The 22305-nt window shown below is 36.8% G+C and overlaps 1 protein-coding gene across 14 annotated transcripts in view; it reads left to right on the plus strand.

Moving 5' to 3' along the window:
• Positions 1 to 22305, plus strand: part of NPAS3 (neuronal PAS domain protein 3) — an 870070-nt gene that overhangs the window by 146818 nt on the left and 700947 nt on the right. The gene's annotated exons all lie outside the window — the stretch shown is intronic.

The raw sequence follows: 22305 nt of genomic DNA on the forward strand, positions 1-22305 counted from the left end.
CTGCTTAGCACTTTCAAGACTTGATTTAATTACAGTTTCTAGTACCTTAAATAGTGTTTTAAAGTGAGTCAGTGTTGCTTTGCTTGAAACATTGAAGTAAGGTTTTTTTTTTTTTTTGCCCTTTTTGGCTTCAATTTATATGAAATAGATTTTTTATATTTTCACTGCCAGAATCCTCATTTAAAAATACATGTATGGCTGGGCTCGGTGGCTCACTTTTGTAATCCTAGCACTTTGGGAGGCTGATTGCCTGAGCTCAGGAGTTCAAGACCAGCCTGGGCAACATGGTGAAACCCTATTTCTACTAAAAATACAAAAATTAGTCAGGTATGGTGGTGCTTGCCTGTAGTCTCAGTTCCTTTGGAGGCTAAGGCAGGAGAATCGCCTGAACCCAGGAAGGGGAGGCTGCAGTGAGCTGAGATAGTACCACTGCACTTTAGCCTCGGCAACAGAGTGAGACTCTGTTTCCAAAAAAAAAATCAATAAAAAAAATACATATACTTGCCTGATGGAACAGTGGACAAGGGGCATTTGTTTCACAGTCCCAAGGATGGAGTTAATTGAACACCTTTTCCTTCATAATATGCAAGTATTTCTGGTTTGATTCTGGGCTTAGAAATAAAATGGAAGAAGTGCCAGTTCTCTTCTGAGTTTGGAGAATGCATTTGAATTGGCTCCCAAAAAATTGAGAAGATTCCTTCCCTGGAGAGATGCCTACATCACAATCTATGTAATGGTTAGAGCAATCAATCAATTAAAGTTGTTTGGTAACGTGTACATTAGTGTCTTACAAAAAAAGAAAAAACAAAAAAACAAATGCATGCGAATCACAGATTTCCAAAAATGGTAGAAAGTCAGGTATAGGTTAAGAAAAAGATTGAAGAGTTAGATTTTTAATTAGAGCATTTTTTCTCTTTGAATGAAACAAACATTGAGTAACACAATTGATGTAATATTAAGTAAGATTTAGTAGAAGAAATTCTTGGAGAGCAAACTATTTTCAATATTGCTTCCTTTCTGGAAGAATTCACATAGAAGTAGGGGTAGAGAGTTTCTTTCTGACAACGGATGTGCAGTGTCACGTTTCTTATGTTGCTTATACCAGCAAAGTTTTAGAAAATGAAATTATTTTAGAATAAGAATTTATTTTACAGAGTTTAATAGATTTAATATCAGAAAATAATTGAGAATCACTTTAATATTTCCAGTGAATTATATTAGATATCTGGAATTACATTCCCCAAATTAAATGCATAACTGCTGTTTTACTGGTAATAGCTGCTTTCCCTGAGTCTCAAACCCCAGTTTGTCTGTGCTAGTAATTGTACATGCATGTTCAGACACATTGTATTCAGAGATGCTTCACATTGCTTTCTTCTGTGCCCATTGTAGGGTTATTTTCAGTACCATTCTTCACTGAAGGGAGAAATAGCAATTTATACAGAAAATGCTTTCATTTTATTACCATCTTTCCTTCTCTGTGTAGAACTCTCTTTTTTTCTCTCTCTCTCATACAGATACCTACCTCATGTATACATATATTTTCAAGTTTCACTACTTTGAATCCTTGAATTACAGTTTTTCTTTTCCTGAGACTGAGTTTTGCTCTTTTTGCCCAGGCTGGTATGCGATGGCGCAGTCTCCACTCACGGCAACCTCCCCGTCCCGGGTTCAAGTGATTCTCCTGTCTCAGCCTCCCAAGTCGCTGGGATTACAGGCATCTGCCACCAGATCCAGCTAATTTTGTATTTTTAGTAGGGATGGGATTTCACTATGTTGGCCAGGCTGGTCTTGCAAAACTCCTGACCTCCAGAAATCCACCCACCTTGGCCTCCCAAAGTGAATTATAGACCTGAGCCACTGTGCCTGGCCTTGTTTTTTTTCTGGAGATGGAGTCTCCTTCTGTCATACAGGCTGGAGTGTGGTGGCACCATCTCAGCTCACTGCAGCCTCCACCTCCCAGGTTCAAGTGATTCTCCTGCCTCAGCTCCCGAGTATCTGGGATTACAGGCATCTGCCACCATGCCTAGCTAGTTTTTGTACTTTCAGTAGAGATGGGGTTTCACCATGTTGGCCAGGTTTGTCTCTCAAAACTCGTGACCTCCAGTGATCTGCCCGTCTTAGCCTCCCAAAGTGCTGTGATTACAGGCATGAGGTCTCGCACCTGGCCGAATTGTCCTTTTCCTTTCAGATGTTCAGGCACTGAATTTTTCCTATGTGCATAGTACTGTTGGGCAATAAGAGTTTATAAAAATTAAAAAATTGGTTTCTCACCCATAAGAAAGTTACGTATAGTGTTGCTGAGGAGACAAGGTACAATATCAGTATTTTTGAGTGGACATGTAGTCCAACCTGAGTTTTTCAGGAGAATAGTGTAAGACCCAAATATGTAAAATAGTTGATAAATAAGTAGTAGCAGACAGGCAAGTAAGTGTGTAGTTAAGTGCCACAGTGACCATTGCCACTAATAAGAATAGCCAAGTTCAGAGAAGCGTGAAATCAGTTAAAGTTAGAGAAAGTCTCTAGAGAAAAATGAAACCTAAGTTCACCTCAGATGTTTTCAGGCATTGAAATAAACATTTGAGATGCATGAACAGAAAGTTTGAGGTAAAACCTGGGCATTGCCTGGTTCCATTCTAACATAGGCAGGAGGGTGCCAGAGGCCGTTGTTGCATGAAGGGTGAGTGACATCACAGGGAATCGCGTAGGAGCTGAAGGAAGAGACAGCAGGTAGGGAGCCCATGTAGAAGTTTTGCAGTCTTTAAGCACTTGTTGCTTCGGTTCGCTTTTCCTCTGATGTTTAGTTAAGAGCTGCTTCACAAAGGGAATGTTGTCTTTTCTTTTTCACTTGGTTTTGCTGTCTAAATACTGTTTCCTGAAGTGTTTTCCAGAGGCCATTTGTTAATAAGTGTTATTTGGGAAATAGGTTAGGTGATTTGGCAAACACTTGGCTAAATAAAGCTAGCCAAGTTCTTTACTGGCAATGTACATCACAAATAAGCTGATGTACGATGTGAAATTATGAGGGAAGCCTTGTTGTGTAGTATTTCCCCATTGTAACGTTTGTCCATAGGGCTGTATTACCTTAAATCATTGCACCAAGGACTAGTGCTCCTTGGAACATACTCGGCAAATGGTGGATGGGAAGTCACTGCTCTCATTTCAGAACCTTGACAATAAAAACACAGAGCAGTCCGTGTAGACCTAAAGAATTGAAATACCTATCTGGTTAAGAGAAAGGAAAAGAGACCACTTTTTTTCCCCAGCTTATTCTCAAGTACTAAAGTGTGTGTGAGCGATCAGCTGCCAAATGGGAAGAGCTGTTCCAACTCTAATTTTAGCTTGCCACCTTGCATTGCTGTAGGAGTGGTTCCCACATGCTGCAAAGAGGTTATTTTGTGTAAATAGAGACTTTTCCTAGTCGTCAAGTGGGAAGGAATCATCATTAGGCTTTTCCCCCCATTTGCACAGTTTCTGCATGTTGAAGACGATCTCTCCAAACATTTAGATTCCTTGGTTTAATCATTTTGCATTCATAATTTAAACTTGATCAAGGATTGCTGTTGTCCAGGATAAGTGAACTCATGCAACCTGTTTCTCCTCTTTATTCACCAGAACTGGACAGCATTTGCTGTCAAGTCTCAGCCAAAAGGAGCCACTTCTTCCCAGCTCTGGGTGTCCATAAATCTATTTGTATTGAACCACTTTGTATGACAATCCTTGGGGCACACTTGTATATTTTGGGTTATTTGGTGATAGCAAAATGGAATGCCCTGGATGGCAAGCTAACATTGTTACCTTAGGCTGATTTATAGGACTTTTTCCTGGACAGCTGAACTTGCAATGATTTCTCTTTAAAGATTTATTAAAAGATCAATTGTCCTCAATGATTGGTCATGCCAGTGAGAAATAAGCACTATTAAAGGATCCGTGGAAAGGAGAATTGTGTTATAAACACAGGTGGTACTCAGTGAATAGTGTTGGCTGACTGGCCTAAAGAGAATCAAGGTGAACCCAGTGAGAATTAGAACATATGCCTGATTGAAAATTTTTAAATGCTTGGGTTCCCATTTGTGTTACTAAAAACAATCACATCTATAAGACAATATTGATTTGTTTGCCATGAAAAAGCCTAGTCGTAAGAAGGGGAGACTTAGCAGCCGCAAGGCACACTCAGCTGCAGTTACCTTAAAAAAAGATAAAGTTGGGCCGGGCGCGGTGGCTCAAGCCTGTAATCCCAGCACTTTGGGAGGCCAAGGCGGGTGGATCACCAGGTCAAGAGATCAAGGCCATCCTGGTCAACATGGTGAAACCCCATCTCTACTAAAAATACAAAAAATTAGCTGGGTGTGGTGGCGCATGCCTGTAATCCCAGCTACTCAGGAGGCTGAGGCAGAATTGCCTGAACCCAGGAGGCGGAGGTTGCGGTGAGCCGAGATCCCGCCATTGCGCTCCAGCCTGGGTAACGAGTGAAACTCCGTCTCAAAAAAAAAAAAGATAAAGTTAAGATGACATTGGAAGACTGTTTAGACTTTGTTTTTGAAAATTCAGATTTTCTGAAGACTTTTTGCAAATTTGACTTAAAATAATTTTCTAGACTCTGTTCATTTTAAGTATAAACCTTTTTTTGTTACTCTTGTTTCATTGAAGTATATTCTGCCACTACCGCTTGTGTTTTACTGTGTCAATTTGACACTCCCTCTTGTAAATTTTATGTTGTGAAGTTTGGAAGACTGGAATGAGTTGCATTTATCAAAATTGCACTATATGGAACTTATCACCAGATCTCAAACAAGATGTTGCTTAAGAAATAACTTCTTAGGATAGAAAGTATAAAGCAATTTTAGGGCTGGCTCAAGTTTAGAATCTCAGCTCTGTCACTTAAAGCCCAGCTTATTTTCTCAATGGTAAAATCCAAGTAATAATGTCTCCCTTATAGAGTGGTGTGAGGTTTAATGCCTGGTTTATTTAAACATTTAGCACAATATATGACATCAAATACTCTTTAAATTATAGCTGTTGTCATTCAAAAGTGACTCTGGGCCAGGCACAATGGCTCACACCTTTAATCCCAGCACCTTGGGAGGCTGAGATATGCAGGTCATGTGAGGTCAGAAGTTCAAGACTAGCCTGGTCAACATGGCAAAACCTTGTCTCTACAAAGAAAACAAAAAATTAGCCAGGTGTGGTGCCATGTGCCTGTAGTTCCATCTACTTGGGAGGCTAAGGCAGGGGAATCACTTCAACCTGGGAGGTGGAGGTTGCAGTGAGCCATGATCCCACCAACGCACTCCAGCCTGGGTACAGTGAGACTGTCTCAAAGCAAAAAGTGACTTTGTCTTCACTCCTTGATAGCAGAGAAACAGATAAACAGCTTATGCAGTCATATGAGGGTAGAGATAATAAAATGTGACTGTTAAAGTTATGTGACTAAATCACTGAAGATCCAACTGGACCTTATTAAGAGTAGTAGCTATATTGGCAGCTAAGAAAGTCTTACCTTAGGTAAGGAGATAGTTGTATTCCTCAACTGTGGGATAATGACAGTCTCTAGTTCCTAATCACGTATTCCTCCTCACTAGGCATAACCTGCCATAAGTTTACTTCCATTTTAAAATGTTGCTTCAGAAGGACGGGGTGATGGACTTATGTGACTTCCAGGTGAACCAGTGAGGGAAGACGAGGTGCAGGTGGCAGTTCAAGCAAATTCTATGCTCTGTTTCCTTTTAAAATCTTAGGACTTTTTAATTGATGAGTCATTCTCTCATTGGGAGAAGATTGTCATGTCTAGAATTTAGGAGCCTCTCAAATATTTGAAGGGTATCCAGTTTTACTCTGGAGCCAGCACATTCCTGAGCCCAGAATCCCCTTGGGATCTTCAGAGTGAGGAGGTACCATGGGGTCCTCTGGCGTTCTGGGTAAGGATGGTAATGACTATCTATCTTACCTCTCTATCCACAGTAATTGAGCAAGGAATCCATACTTCTCCTTTTTCCTACAAGACCACTGAAAGTTATAAGAACTGGAGTTAATACTGACATTTCCTTGAGCGTCTCATCCTTTAAGTAATGCAGAAATGAAAGCCTCTTCCCAGGGTACTCGCAAATGAGGAATTGTGGGATTTGATGCTTCTATTACCATGGGAATGTGTTTTCTCAGACATTAGAAACTTTAGTAAAAGTATATCCGAAAGTGGGGTCTTTGGTGTAGTTACATCACCCAAAATAAAAAGTCTATTTCCAAACTTATTAGTCTATAGCACCTGTATTGAATTGGCTTTAGCTAGTTTTAATTCTGTCAGCACCACTGTGAGTTTGCATTAAGGATAGCCACTAATTATTTTTAGTTACACAAATTCATGTATTAAATACAGAATATGAGACAAGTCATAAAAATTTCCTGGTTTCATGGGAATATCCCTGAGGTCAGTACAAAGGGAAGGCATGAATATGAGTGAAGGCACCATTTTTTCCCAATAGTTAAGCAAATCTAGTACAAGAAGACCTCAGTTCATGAATGGGTTAGGTTCTAAAAGTTGGGAAGCTAGTGGTTTGGAATCCTAAAATAATTTTCCCACAAAACAGTGATACAGGTGAAAGGTGACTAGCCCATTAAAAAATATAAGTTTCCTTGACATTTTTCTATCCTGAGTCCCATGGAGTCCCTCTAGGCAAGGGAACCCTGAGGACCTGTGTAAGCCTTGGAATATACAAGAGAGGAGGTGGGCAGGAAAGAGGGGAGACCCTTGAGGTTATTTTGAGTATAGAGAAGGAATAGCTGGGCTTGTGGCCATGAAATTGATGATGAAAATGAAAAGGAGTATCAGGTACCTGTGGTAACCATCTGCCCTCATGTGGGATAGCATCTAGTAAACAGATGGCACTGGGGGTCATAGTATTTATTCCTCAGGAATATCTACATCAGTACAGTGTTGGAAAAGCAAAACATTTATTTTAATGGGGATGTTTTGGCATAAGATACGAAAAGTATGTGGCACTGACCAGGGCATTTCAGTAGTAGCCAAACTAAAGGTTGCCCTCATCTGGAGAGGTTTTATATTTTTTCTACCCTTGATACTTCTACAACTTTCTTAGCATTATAAAAAGTTCAAGGCACATGAATATGGAAATTATTCTGGGCTGTCTTCTCCCTTACCTGCTTCTTTCGTACCACATTGCACGAGATTTGTCTGTTCCAAGATAATTCTAATATTCCAGTTCTTTCTAGTGATGAAGGAAGTTGAGAAGTAACTTGAAAGAGAAACAAATCCTGTATAGACAGGAGTGTTTCCAGTCGTTATTACCTGGTTTATTTATAGTTCACTTAACCTGTTTGGTTTAAGATGAAATATCTGGAATGTGCTGTCCTGGAAGAGGGTTTGAGGAGAAGAAAAAGGAGTAATTATTTATTCACAATCAGCTAATTGTACTACACATCCCCTTTTCCCCCCAACTGAGTATGATAGTCTCCCTCAGAACCAAAGGATTCATTGGTCATTTTTAGAAAACTCACTGGAATCCTTGATTTTCCTTTCTCTTCCTGTAGAATGATTCATCCACAGTGGCCAGTAGGCTAGTTGTGTGATTAAACCAAAAGGTTTCTGGATCTTTAATGCAAGCTGAGTCCCCCCGGCTTTTTTCTTTCCTAGCAGATTGATGCCACAGAAACTGAATTATTAAAATACTAAGCATGCAGTTTCTCTTGTGAAAAGACATTATATGTTGCTATTGTTTCATTTTTTAAATATAGTAAGATAAAACCAACACTAATATGTGAAAAGACATTTTGAACTGAATTCATCTTTTATTTTAGATTTATGTTGAAGTATTATTACAGTTGAAAGTATTATAGTTACTTTCATATGAGTTAAAACTCAGCTGTAACAATTCATTGACTAAATATTATGATGGTAGTCAACTTTCAGTTGGAAGTGTTAATTATTCACCTCATAATGCACTCGTAAAAAAGATTTACCAACAGTCTCCTACAAGTAGAAAGCATATTGTCTCTTGGCATATTTTACAAACCTGCCTTCCACACACTCCCGGTACAAGGTTGTTATACTTTCTCTTCTGTGACACTTAGAAAGGCTGTAAATACTCACATATGATTGGACATGTCATTATATGTTAAAAATGATGTGTATTTTTATTCCACTTACTGAGTATTGGAGGTTTTATTTAGTTGATTGCATAAGTTAAGGAACATCTTGATTAAGCAATCACCAAGAAATATTTTTTGCTTATGTGGATAATAAAATACATATATGCTATGTTTTGATTTAATGGCGATTTTCCATACATTCGTCTAATAATTAAAAACTTAAAGTTTATATTTTATTTATATAAGATTATTTGTTTTATGATATAGTATTTCAGAGGGACCCTTTGTTTTTTAAAAAAGAGTCACAGCATACTTAGGATGCTTGTTACTGAGTTACAATTTCAGTCGTAAAGAAAGAAGTGGCAGAATTGAACAGGACAGTAATGTAAGACAAAGAATGAAAGCAAATAAATGTTGTCAAGCACAATCACGTAAAATCTGATATGTGGATTTATGAATCTTTTTACCACTTTGTGCTAAATATCCTTTATTCTGATCTAAAATGAATTCTAATATTCAACCTTGTAGGATTTCTTGTCGTTTTCTTCCAACCCTTTTAAATGAAATATAACCTTCTCATCTCTTCTCCTATCCTACCATATAACCTCTCCTATTAGTATGGCCTACTGAATATAGGCATTCATCTGGGGTTATTGTAAGAGAGGAGTTATAGATGAGGTGTGTCACTTCTTTTAATTACTAATTTTCCATGCATTGCACAAGATTCTAGCATTACTTGAAAATAGAGCCCAAGAGATGGGGCCAGGGCCTCAATTTTAGTTGTCTCTCAGAAGTCATACTGAAGTTAGATCTAGGTCCATCTTAGGGACAAAGCCAAGAATTTTCCATTTCGATTTCAACAAGAGTGGCAAAAAACATTAAACATGGCAGCAGATATAGATAAAATGGTATTACGTATAATTCTTTTCCATTAAAAATATTTATTTAAAATTAAAAACTGCAAGCCTAACATTTGTCAGAATGAAATTAAGCCAAACTTAACTTACTGTGTTAATTCGACAGAGCGTATTTGTTTTCTGGTGATGTGATTGTTAACAAGTGGGGAACAAATAAAGGTAATGACTTCTGTGCAAATGATGCCATTAATGCTAGAAAGTAATAAGTATCTCACCTCACTGCACTGCAGTTTAAAAAAATAGATTTATGTTTATCAGATGATTAACTGGAAATTCATTTGTATTGGTTAACTGTTTTAAAGTAGGTCTCAGAAATGATAAATGGTTTTCACATATTGTTAATGCCAGTAATGGCTGGGGGAGAAATGTAATTTTAGTTATGCTAGTGCTAAACCATTGTGCACACGTAATATACTCCTCAAGCAAAGGGCGTCTCACTGAATAGAGAGTGAAATTTCTAGTATTGTGTTTAACGTATCATTTTAATGAAAACTTAGTCTATCAAATAGATCAGTTTTCTTGGAGTAAGAGTATATTTTAATACATTCTTAGTGTACGCACAAACCGAAATAAGAAATGTGTTTGTATTCATAGTTGCTTTCCTACTTCAGTAAGTACCTCACACATCTGGAGCCTACTGTGTTTAACAGTAGCAAACATCTCCCCAGCTGAGGGGAGTCTAGATCGTGACAACTGGTGAAAAAAGGATTTGAACCAGAGATGACAGTACTGTTTAACAGTTGCTCACCACCTTATGAAGCTAGTCATTCTCCTTTAAAAACACACTTTTTGGGGGAAAACCATCAGTTATTTTCATCTATTCAGATAATTTACAACTAAGGCTAAATATGCTCTGTTTTCATTCAACCAACTATATGGACAATAAATGATGATTAGAAGGCAGGAATTTAAAGGTGCATTTGAGCTTTTAATTATTCAATTTATTGTATTTAAAAATGTCTTCTGTTTTATTTATGGTAAACCAATATTTTAATATTGAATGATTTTAATTTAAAATCTCTAATCTTCCCTCTGCATTTATGACTACACATTTTATCTTACTCAATTGTATGATAAAGGCATTTTTTCCTTTCTGAGATGGAGTCTTGCTCTGTTGCCCAAGCTGGAGTGCAGTGGCATGATTTTAGCTCACTGCAACCTCCACCTCTCGGGTTCAAGCCATTCTCCTGACTCAGCCTCTTGAGTAGCTGGGATTATAGGTGCTTGCCATCATGCTCAGCTAATTTTTGTATTTTTCATAGAGATGAGGCTTGACCTTGTTGGCCAGGCTGGTTTTGGTTTCCTGACTTTAAGTACCCCACCTGTCTTGGCCTCCCAAAGTGCTGGGATTACAGGTGTGAACCACTGTGCCTGACAAATGAAGGAATAACAGACATAATTATTAGCTTCAAATGAAATTAGGAATGTACAAATTTTTGTAGCTACTATTATAGTTTTGAATGCCTCCAAAACTAATTTTTGCTTTAAATCTTGGTTCTTCCATGTTACTACATGTGTATCTTGTTTTTCTTATGTAATAGGCCTTTTTCTGAAAGTTTTTAATGGATATGGTTCTTTGAACGTACAGTTATTCAGATTTTTTTAAATAGTGACTGTGTAGAATTATAGAATTAGCATTTTTATTTCAAGTTGGGAAAAAGCAGTTAATGTATGTGTTGGGACATTGAACAAGTGACAGCAGAGTGCCAGATGACCATCAAAGTGACATTTAAAAATATCGCTAGTTTGACTTTACAGTCCTTGAGTTTTAAATCATTATAAAATTGGAGGCTGTGCAATGTGTTCTTTACCTTTCGTGGTTGAAAGGTAGGAGTGCAATGAGTGTGTGTGGTCTGAATTTTTGTGGACGTGATCTACATTTAATCTGGGGAAATTAATTCCCTAAGCTGCTGGCAGGCAGCATGTACTTGTTAATTATTCAGGTGGATGACAAATGCAGAGCAGAGGTTCTCGCAAAGACAAAGTTTGTATGATGCATGTTTAGTAACTGATAGGCCTGACATTCTGTGGTGTCTTATTCAGTGCTAATCCTAATAAGCTGCCTGGTGAGATGAACGCCTTTTCTCCTGTCCTCTGCAGAGAAAACAGAGATCTAAGAGAACTTCATTATGGCAATAAATCCTGTAGTGCATGGTATTCCTGGTGAAAAGGTATCTTGTCCAGACGAAAAACAACAGAAAGTCTGGATGTTCATGTGATATCAAGTCCTAAAGCAAATAAAGCCTTATACGAAGGCATGGTCATTCTCTGTGGAGGGATTCGAGCTTAATTTTGTCGATGTAGTGTCCGTACATATATAGACAACAGTGGTTTGTTCTGAGTTTCTGGCAGTAGGGAAACTTTCACCTTCCCCTTTCTAATCTAATAGGGTTAGGTTTAGGAAGTTTTCATACATTCCTATGCCAATATGTTTTATTAGAAGGGAAACATTTCCCCTGGAAATACTGCTTTTATCTTTTTAAAAACTTCTCAATGCATGCTTCTTCTGAAATCTGCCCTCTTTCTGCCATTGCTAATTAAACTGTGTAAAGAGTTGAATAGCTCAGCTAGAAAGTACTAGAAAGTACTTCATGGCCAATTCTTAGTTCTTAGGTGTATTTCATGCTTCCAGTTTACTTTCCTTTTTTGTTAAACGTTCAAAGATGTGATTGATGTAATATGCAAATCATAGTTTATCTAAGCCAATTTGGTTTAAAAAACTTAAGCTATTTTTTGGACAGAAACCTAAGCTATTTTAAAGAGAGGCAATGTGTTTGTAGACAATTAGGAACAGGTTTAGTACTGAACTCTTAGCTCAGGGTTTATTAGTCAAAGTTGTGACCTTGTACAAGTCACTTAATCACTCTGTGCCTCAATTTGCTTGTATGGGGAGTAATAGAATTGAACTAAATATGCAGTCTATTATTTTACTCCTAGTTTTGAGCTCATATCTGTAGTCTGGCAATCTTAAAATAAGCAGTTTCTGAGATGAAGATTCTTTCAGTTCCTGCAAGTATGTATGGCAGCAGAATGTTACAGTAACCTATGATGGTCATTCACGACTGTGGAAATCTCCTCCATGGCTCCTCTACGTTTGGCTCTTCTGCTTGTTATCTTAGTGTCTGATTCACTACTTAGTAATGTTTTAAATGTCACTTGAGTCATCTGAAACTCTGCTGTCAGTTGTTTAATGTCCCAACACTTATGTTAACTACGTTTCTGACAGTTTGAAATAAAAATGGTAATGTCTGCCTAGAGCCAGCACCTTAATCGAGGAATAAAACAGCACCAGTACCATGGAAGACATTCTTGTTGCCACTCTTTGTGCAAATTTTTCCCCCATTCTAAGGGTAATTAATTATGGGCCAGGTTTAGTGGTTCACACCTGTAATCCCAGCACTTTGAGAGGCCAATGGAGAAGGATCACCTGAGCCTCGGAGTTTGAGACTAGCCTGTGCAACATGGTAAGACCTCGTCTCTACAAAAAAATTAATTAAAAAAGAGTAATCTGTCTCTGAACACAGATAGATTAGTTTGATCTATTTTTGAACTTCAAATAATAGAATCATATCATATGTAATCATTTATGTTGGACTTTTGTTTTGCTTGACATTGTAAGATTTAGCCATGTGTTTATATATCAGTGTTGTCTGTTCAGTCTCATCACTGCATAGTGTTTCATTTTGAGAATATACCACAGTTTATCCATTTTATTGTTGGTGAACATTTGAGCATTACCAATAGTGTAGATATGAACATTGTTGTATGTGTCTCTTTGGTAACATATGTACTCATTTCTGCTGGTTATATAGCTAGATGTGTAATTTGCTCAGTCCTAGGGAACGCATATGATTATCTTTTATAGATAATGCCAATTTTCCAAAGTGGTTGTACCAATCAGCAATAGATGAGAATTCCAGTAATTCTGTATCTTTGCCAAGATCTGTTTTCTGTCTTTTATTTTTAGCCATTCTGGTGGATGTGTATTGCAATATGGTTTTAATTTGTAATATCCTAATGACCAGTGAGATTGAAAACATTTTCAAATGTTTTTGAGCCACTTAGTATTAGTTTTGTGAGGCACCTTTTCATGTGTTTTGCCTATTTTTTTTCTACTGGTTATCTGTTTCTTTTTGTTGACATACAGTTCTTCATATATTTTAGGTACAGATATTTTTATTCTTTTTAGATACAATATAATCTCTCCCCATATTTTTCCATTTTACTCTTTTAATGTATCTATGGAGGAAGAGAAACTCTTAATTTTAATATAGTGCAATTTACATATTGTTTCCTATTTAGAAATTTGTGTCCTATTTAAGAAGTTATTGTCTACTCTAACATCATGAAGATGTTTACATGTATTTTCTTTTAGAACTCTTTAGATCTGCAGTCCATCTAGAATTAATTTCATGTGTGGCATGAGGTTGAGGGCTCTATGGATATCTAAATTATCCTGCCCGAGTTGCTGAGTTGACATTATATTTTTCCCACAGCACTGTAGTTTTGCCCTATCATAACTTAGGTTATCATATGTGTGCGTTCAATACAAATTTTAATTTGATTATTTTATAGAATTTTTTTCACATTTAGTATAGGGTTGTAGAAAGTCCTGTTATAAGTGGTAGGCATGTAACTGATTTAAAGATGATGATGACAACAATGATGATGACAATGGTTAATATCATGTATTGACTATCTACTTGTTGCTAGGTTAGGACTGTCCTGGGCACTTTGCCTAGTGATTATTTCAATACTCAAAATACCAAAATAATGGTTTTTTTTTTTTTAGGAAACTGAAGCCCAAAGAAGTCACAGAGCTAGTAAAGTGGGCAAACATGGATTCTAGCAAAGATCTAACTGATTTCAGGACTCTATTTGTAATTGCTGTTTTAAGCGCATCTAAGAATGCTCCCAAAGTTCAGGTCTACACAATCTAAACTAAAGCAATTCTTAAAAAGAAATAAAGCAGGAAAATATAACTACTGTATCAAACTAGACTTGTCATATTTTACATAACTTTGTATACTCAAGTTGACTCTAATAATTTAGAAATAAATCAGTGAAGCCATGTAAATTTCAGCAATCTCTCCTTTTCCTTAAGAGTGGTGGGATATGAAAACTGGTATTAACTGAAGTTTTTATTTATTCTTTAAATTGCCTGAGACCAAAACCAGTTGTGCAGTTTGTGTGCTTCACAAAGTGCTCAACTGAGGGGGCTTTTGGAAATGGAAACTTCTTCTGTGTTCCCGTAGCCAAGCTCTGTGTCCATGGAGCTGAGTCTGTCCAGAGAAAGAACCTTGTGGCCTTTTCCAGCTCACACAAAGCCCCGCCAGGCAAGATCAGGTCTAACTCAGCTCAGATCCTCAAGTTGTATATAGAACAATAGAGGGTTCCCAAGGAAGGCTCCGGACAATCCACTCACTTCTGAGCAGGCAGCATGTACTACTGAGCAGGTGTGCAAGGGCACCACTACTGCTTGGTTCTCCTGTGACTGCTCAGCTTTAGCACAGGTACCAATATAAAGATTATAATCCACACCGTGTTTTAGTGCCATTATACATTTGATACTAACTTTGAGGACATAGATTTAAAAATCTTATGAAGCCATGGACATCTTAATACTATATTACCACCTTTGCATATTCATACATACTTAGAAAATTCTGCATGTATTTCAGGGGCCCAAGGACTAGATGATCCATTCCATGGCCTCTATGAACTTTAGGTACAGAAGCCTTGCTTTAAGATTCCACATTAAATGTCATAAAGGAAAACATGTAGTTTGAATGAAAGAAATGGCACTCGGAAATGATGATACAGTTTGAACATGCTTTGTATAAAAGAAACTTGTCTCTAAAAGGAATTATTTGAAATTAAATAACTAAACATTATAATTGGCTCAAGAAATATGCTTGAAGAAGATAAAACATAGTACAAAGATGTATAGTTATATAAGTTGTTCAGAAACTAATCCAAGGGATAGTTGGGAGTCTATTGTAGGGAAAAAACATAATGCAAAGAATCTGATATTTAGAAATTGTATGCTACACACACACACACACACACACACACACCCCTATCTCATTAAGAATAGCTAGTTTTATACCATTTTAATAAGTGTGAGAGAAAGGACTAGCAGTGGCTACACCGTTACCTGGTTTATAGTCTCAGATTCTTGTATTTGCTAACACTGGTGTCCAAATTGAAAAAATAAACTGAGAAATAATTCACCGAGGAAATAGTTAGAGTTCTTAAGTTTAAGTTTTCCTCTATTTCGTTGTCATTTATAGAAAAACAATGAATAAGTCTTGGTTTATAAGTAATTTACTAAGGATTTTTAAATATTTCAAGGCAACTATATGTAGCCCTACAAATTACAGAATTGGTTTAAGTCTCTTCTTTGACCCTGTGAAATGTCTGTTGTGATCAGGGCTGCAAGAGTGTTTTCTCAATTAAGAAAGGGATAACTTTGTTTATAAGCAAGCTTTATTCAGGTTGCTTCTGACTGGGCAATTTTAAACATTCTGAATTGTAACTAATGAGAAGGTAGGTTTTCCTGTGCTGATACAAAGTTGGGATAGAAAGAGTTCTTCTCTGATCCATTAACTAATTGAACCACTTTCTGAAAAACTTTTGTCATGGTGAGTTTATTGCTAAGACTTAATTTTACCTGCAAAGAAGAAACCTTCTGAGCTATGGGGATAATTAATATCCATAGAGTCATCATTTCTTAAGGTAATTGATAACATAATAGCATCTATTGCTTTATTCATAATAGAAAAACCTACTAGACATTTGTAGCTACCTTTATATTACAAGGGGTTAAAATATAACTTTCGGTAAACTGTTACCTATTTTTCTCAGTATCAATTGAAAAACAAAGGTAATTATACAATGCTATTTAATTTGCATATTTAACTTAAAGGAAAACTTCACTAGTATGAGTTACCTGGAAGATATGTCAATCTGAATTACTGAAAGTTCTGGAACATAAATTATTTTTAGTGCATATTATCCCCTGATCTATGTTTTACAGTATGAGCAATTAGGTCAGTTTTAATAAATGTGGGAATTATTTTTAATTCCACTAGAATATTAGCTTGAAATTCTCGCCTCTGGTTACATTGTATTTCTGCTGTTGATTATAAATGGATATTTCCAAAGAGATGAAATATATTATTCTGTTTGAAGGTAAATGTTTACCTGAATGTATTTTTTCACATTATTATATAATATGAGGCTGAACTTCGAATGACCCTGAATTATCAATTATTCTGATTTTCTGGATTCTTCTTACATTTGAAGGGTCATCAATAAGGTAATACATTGTAATGCTATGTTCCTAGGTAGAGAGTGTTCAGAAGAATGGCACTAGTTCTTTGTGAAATAGCTAGACTCTAGATGGATTTCCCCACACATGCCATCGCCCATCCCCCACACACCTGCATGCACACACATGCACCCACATTGACACACACCTCAGTATCCTTGAGCATTTCTGAGTGTTTGCCAATTTAAACCTTTTATAGTCTCTTCCCTTACTTAAAAATGTCCTTTAAAAAAAGTTATGCCTAGTTGTTACTGGCACTCTTAGCAGACACTATTTTAAAAGGGAAGTTACAAATCCTTATCTTTAAAAATATATATAATTTAGGGGAAAGGAAGAGTGCAGGTGTATTGTAAACAAAGAATATGTTCAGATGGCAACAGATGAACAACAATAATGTAGTAAAACCTGACTAGAAAAGGGCAGCACAGATTTGCTGACTGTACATGTAGCAATTGAAAGAGTTTTTTAAAATGTTTTAAAAATTGTATCTTTAAACCTGTGTGTACTGTTAAAAATTATATCCCTAAACTAATTGTCTCCTTAGAGGAAGATGAATTATACCCTGATCAGGTAGGGAAAGCATTTTAGCAGTTGAGCCTGTTGACCCTCCTAGTGGAAGAAGTGTCTAAAATTAGGGCTAGAGTTACATTTATGAGACCTGAGCCAACACCACTCATTCCTAAGCTTACGTTATTATGCTTAGTATGCCCTAATTTATGTCCCTGCCTCCAGATCTCTCTCCTGACTTTCAGAGGTACTCATCCAATATCCTGTTGTACATGATGATCCAGCAATTTCCAAGACCTTCATTCCTAAGCTGAACTCTTGAGCTCCCTACTAAAACCTGTTTTTTCTTCACTCTCCTCTATTTTAATATATGGCCAGCACTGTTAACCCAATTTTACAAGCCAAAAATTGAGGCATCACTCTTGTAACTCCTGCCCCCCACCATTTTTTCTCACACCCATGTTGAATCAGGCAATATATGTTGGTGATCCTACCTGCTGAGCCCCTCTCAAATCTACCAGTGTGCCTCTGTTTCCACTACAGTGCCAACTTAGGCCACCATCATCTCTTGCCTGAATCAACCTCTTGTTTTCCTTTCTCCAGTCTTGCCCCCACCCACAGTTCATTTTTCATATGGTCACCTGCCATTGAGACTTTATTATGGATGTGTTTATGAGGTTGGTTCCCATGGTGACAATAAGCAAAAATTAGCTAGGGATAGAACAGAGTACACAAGTAAGGGCTGACTTTGAATAGAAAAACTAGGGAGAAAAGGGGAAGCCTAGAAAACTGGCTCGCCACTCAGAACCATATCCATAGTGATTAAGACTTCTGACTCATGGAAAGACTGGGTTCAAATCATGGCTCTTTTGTTAGTTGCGTGGCTGTGAGATCCTTGCTTAATATTTAGAATCTTGGCTTTTTCATCTGTTAGAGGTTGATGAAAATGGTAACTCATTCGTATAGAGCTTCTTAGAGGACTAAGTAAATAATCATGTGAAGTACCTGACATACATTAAGTGTCCATTAAATGTTAGCTGCTTGTATGATTTTTATTGGATTGCCACCTAGGAAGGAGAGAGTTAAGGCAACATCATGAGACCCTTGAGTAGCGAAATAGGAAGGATTCAGGCATATGATGAAGCTGCTGTTGCCAGCATAGCTAGCAATGGGAATGGAAGTGGCAAGAGAGGGAGGAAGATGACTATGGAGGCAGGTGGCTGCTGAAGACAGCAGTTGTCATGCACTTGAGAGTTTTTTCTAAGACAGGCTCCAATTTAAACCAAAATGAAATTACCTTATTTGGAAGTTTCTGGTTCTGCCTCAAAAATCTTATTTACTAAGGTAACTGCTTAACTTCTCTACTTGTTTATGTAAACACAAGGTTTCTTTTGTTTTTGTTTTGGCATGGGAAATTATTACCTTTCAGCATAGCAGTCTGCAGGTATTTAGTAAGTGTCTGCTTCCTTTATTTGCAAATGGGCAGGGTTTTCTACTAAAGATTCTGGTGAGTAGTAGTAAGTTTATAAGAAATTTAAGCTAAAAGTATACATACCAATAACTTATGAGGAATGTGTTTCGTGAATGAAAATTCAGGTAAGATATTGGGAATATGGTGTGACTTCTGCATACCCTGGTTCAGTGGTTCTGCAAACCAGGCTATAATGACAAATAAATATTCCCACCTGGGGACCAGCTATAGGTCAATAGAACTCCTGAGCCTTCTACTTTCCCAAGAGCTTTGGTGGTCTCAGAGCCCACTGTCCTCACCCTCTTTTTGTCGGTGTCACAATCTCACCTGAAAGTCAATGGACACAGCAGCTCTGCCATAGCATCATGTAGACTTACTATCAGCCTTTAACTCTGTGCTATTCTCTTTATTATTTCTGGTTTACTTAAGTGGTGTTATTGCTGAGCTGATTTATTCTACATATTTAGGCTTTTACAAGCTTTGGTGTCCTTGGGGTTAAAGGTCCTAAATACCATTTATAGCAATGATCAGTTGTAGAGAAATAGCGTCCTTGAAGATATTGCCAAAGAGCAATTGGCAAGATTTATTTGCACTGTGAAATTTTAATTGCCTCAGCTTTAGACTTTCAAGTTTTATTTTGGGGTCGGTGCTACTCATTCATGGAGGAGCAGCACTTTGGCTGTGTTGAGAGTGACTGGGTAGTAATGAAGGGAGTTGGAATAGCTTCACCCAGAGATTAGCTCAAGCCATTTGTGCAGAAACACAGGTTGATTTTGTCCAGAGTTCTGTTGTGTTTTCCATAGAGGAGGTATAAGAATGATGATAAGATTTAGGCTTCTTTTAATGGAGATCATGCCTTTTGAGTTCATTGAGGGTAGATCTGCAGCAAGAACAGCACTGGGCAGGTAGCTCCTGTGTGGCAGAAAGCAGGAAGGGATATATCATTAAAGGAAAAGGGGGAAAAATACAAATTCTGGAATCTTAAATAAGCTGTTGACAAGAAGAGCTCACATTTACAGCTGAAAGTTTATGGCATCTGCCTTCAATAAGGAACATGAAAGGAGAAAGGCAGTATGGGTATTAGCTACATTGCAGAGTCACTGTAATGTAGACTATTGCATCTCCCTGTGTGGTGAGTTCATTTCTGTAAATAACAGAAGGACCTTGTTCTAACACCTTCACCTATAACAAGGTCCTTGAGTATAAAGTAGAGTTGAGCATTGCAGTATGGCTTTAGTACCATTCCACAAATTTATTGAAGTGTTGTCATGATTTGTAAAAGTCTTGTTCTTATTTTCTTTTCATGCTCCTTCTACTTCAAAGGATGATTTTATTTCAGTTCATATGGGTAAAAGTCCATAAGTTACTGCATTCACGATTAGTTCTGAGAATCCTCTTAAACTACACTATCGTGAGTTGTAGAAATTTTATGTATAGTGAACTTGTCAAAAAGAAATCACAAATTTCTTCTGTGGCTTTTTATTTTTAAAAACTACTGAGCATTTTACTGCAAACATCTTACATTTAGAGAACATGTAAAATAAAACTGTACTAGCCAGAGGCCAGAATGGAACATTCGTGGCTTGTGTGCCTCTACTGATTTAGTGTTGGATGCCAGTTGGCCAAACATAGGAACATTTAGATTTTGTTTCTGAGAGGAAGCAGTGCATAGCCATAAGCCACATTAAGTTCATTAGGTGCAATTGCTACATTACACAGTTAATATAGTGACAGAAATAAACTCTTCAGTGACTCAGTTCTAGTGGCACCAATTTTAACCAATTTATCAGACAATTGAGTATGTTCTGCATTTAGTAAGGATTTTAAAAAATATGGTGCCTATTTTCATGTTTGGTTTGTTTGACATTCCAGACGTAGTTCAGTTTATGAAGAAGGAGCTATTCACTAAGCATGTCAGCATTGATAATGGGGGTTGAGTTTGCTGCTGATGCATAAGGAAGGTTTTACTAGCCAACCTAGAAATTTTGGAATGTATCTCAAAGAGGGTTTATGATGTGGGAAAGCATCTACTGTATCTTGGATAAGTGTTTGTGTATATATATATATATGTGTGTGTGTGTGTGTATATATATATATATATATATATATATGTAATCCATATGTCTGTATGAAAGATTTAAAGGTTAAAAATCACCAATCATACATCAAATGAATTGGATTATAGTCCAATTGTTAAATTCTGGGATACAAATTTTTAGTTATTTATGCAAGTAATCACATTAAACATATAACCAAGTGACACTTTACTCTGTCACTTCATATATTTCTTCTAAGGAGCATTAAACTTTATCTTCAAAAAGCCGAAAGTATGACTGATTCACTCCATTTTAAAGATGAGAAAACTGAGTAAGATAAATGTAATAAGAAATAGAGCGAGAACGACTGTGATGGTGGCTGCTCCTATGATCTGGATTTTCTGCTTTTCTGCCTTTTTTTTTCCTGGTAAGTCTACATTTATGACTTACAAACAACATGTTCAGTTCTCAACCTACCTTTACATTTCGAACTATCTATCCAGCTGCTTATTTGTTATCTATACCTGCTTTTAACTAACCTTTAAATTAGATTTCATGGGCAACTAAGGCACAGCAAAAACCACTTCTCGTTATAATGACTCGGGCAGTATTAGATAAATATGCAGATGCGTTACAGGACCAGGCAATAGCTAATGTTAATCAGTCCCAAATTAGTGCTAGTTGCAATAATTTGGTGCTATGTTCATAATTCGGGCATACATATCAGACATATATTGTTACTTAGGAAAAAATGATCAAAACTATGCTCCTAAAATAACAAAAACAAAAATTTTAGTTAAAAAAAACCTTGTAATGACATGGATCAGATTGATGGGTTGACATGGATGATGTCTTTCAAGATTATTCCCACAGGAGTTACTTAAAAGACCGATGCTTAGATGAGGAGAAATGTCTGTTGCTTCTTCCCTGGAAGCCTGGATATCAAAGATATATTGACTCTTTTGACCGTGATTTTGGAATAGTTACATGAAACAAACTCAACTTTGCCAGCTTTCTGTAAGTGCAGTGCTTCTTAGAGATAGCAAGGCCTAGACTGAATGACCTCCTTATGTCCTTGCTGTGATCAAAGTCCCAAATTCTTATGAAATATGTTTCTTTATACTAATAAACCACAAATTCATCCAAGATAGACTTTCGCTTCCTTTTTTCAAATTTTTGAAAATTATTTTGTAAGATAAACTGATTTTAATTTCTAAAGCTGACAGACATTATTTTGAGAAGAAAAGAAGTTTATTTTATCTCTAGTTTATTGATTAACTATCAGTATTGTCTCAAATATAATAGCAGCAATTCAAAAGATGCCTTTGTTTCCACCTAACCTGCTATTAAATGCCACCTTTTCAGTTGTTTTACTTTAGTTTGAGTTTATCCCAAGTTTGTGAGTCAAGCTGATCCTAAATTGGACTAGAGTAAAATTTTCAGAATTGCTATCTGTCAAATTTTTTGTGAGTCAGAATAAATTGATTAATTAAAGTGTAAGCAAATTATTATCCCACCAAGGTGGTTGACTAATAAGTTGAAACTTTTGAAAAATTGTGACTAAGTCCTCCTTAGTCTGCCACTGAAGACCTGCTCTTAAATGAGGAGAAAAGCTGTTATCTTTAAGTACAAGCTAATGAGAACAATAATCTACAATTTTTAAAGATCATTTTACTTTCAGAGCATATTTCAAAGAGGCAGATATTCATGATCTATTCACCGCAGAACTGATGCGCAGGAAGTCTAAACTTGTTTTGGTTTGTATTATAAATTATGGAATACCACATGATTTCCTAATGTTTCAATTCAGAATGCTACTAGACAGATGGACTTTCTCCCTTAACACTGTGAATATAATGAATATCTTACAATGACACATCTGAAAATAGATATGTGTGTGTGCATGCATTGGTTTGTTTATACTTGCATTTAGTTCTG

Source organism: Callithrix jacchus, chromosome 8 (assembly GCF_049354715.1).
Source record: "Callithrix jacchus isolate 240 chromosome 8, calJac240_pri, whole genome shotgun sequence".
NCBI classification, from domain to species: Eukaryota; Metazoa; Chordata; class Mammalia; order Primates; family Cebidae; genus Callithrix; species Callithrix jacchus.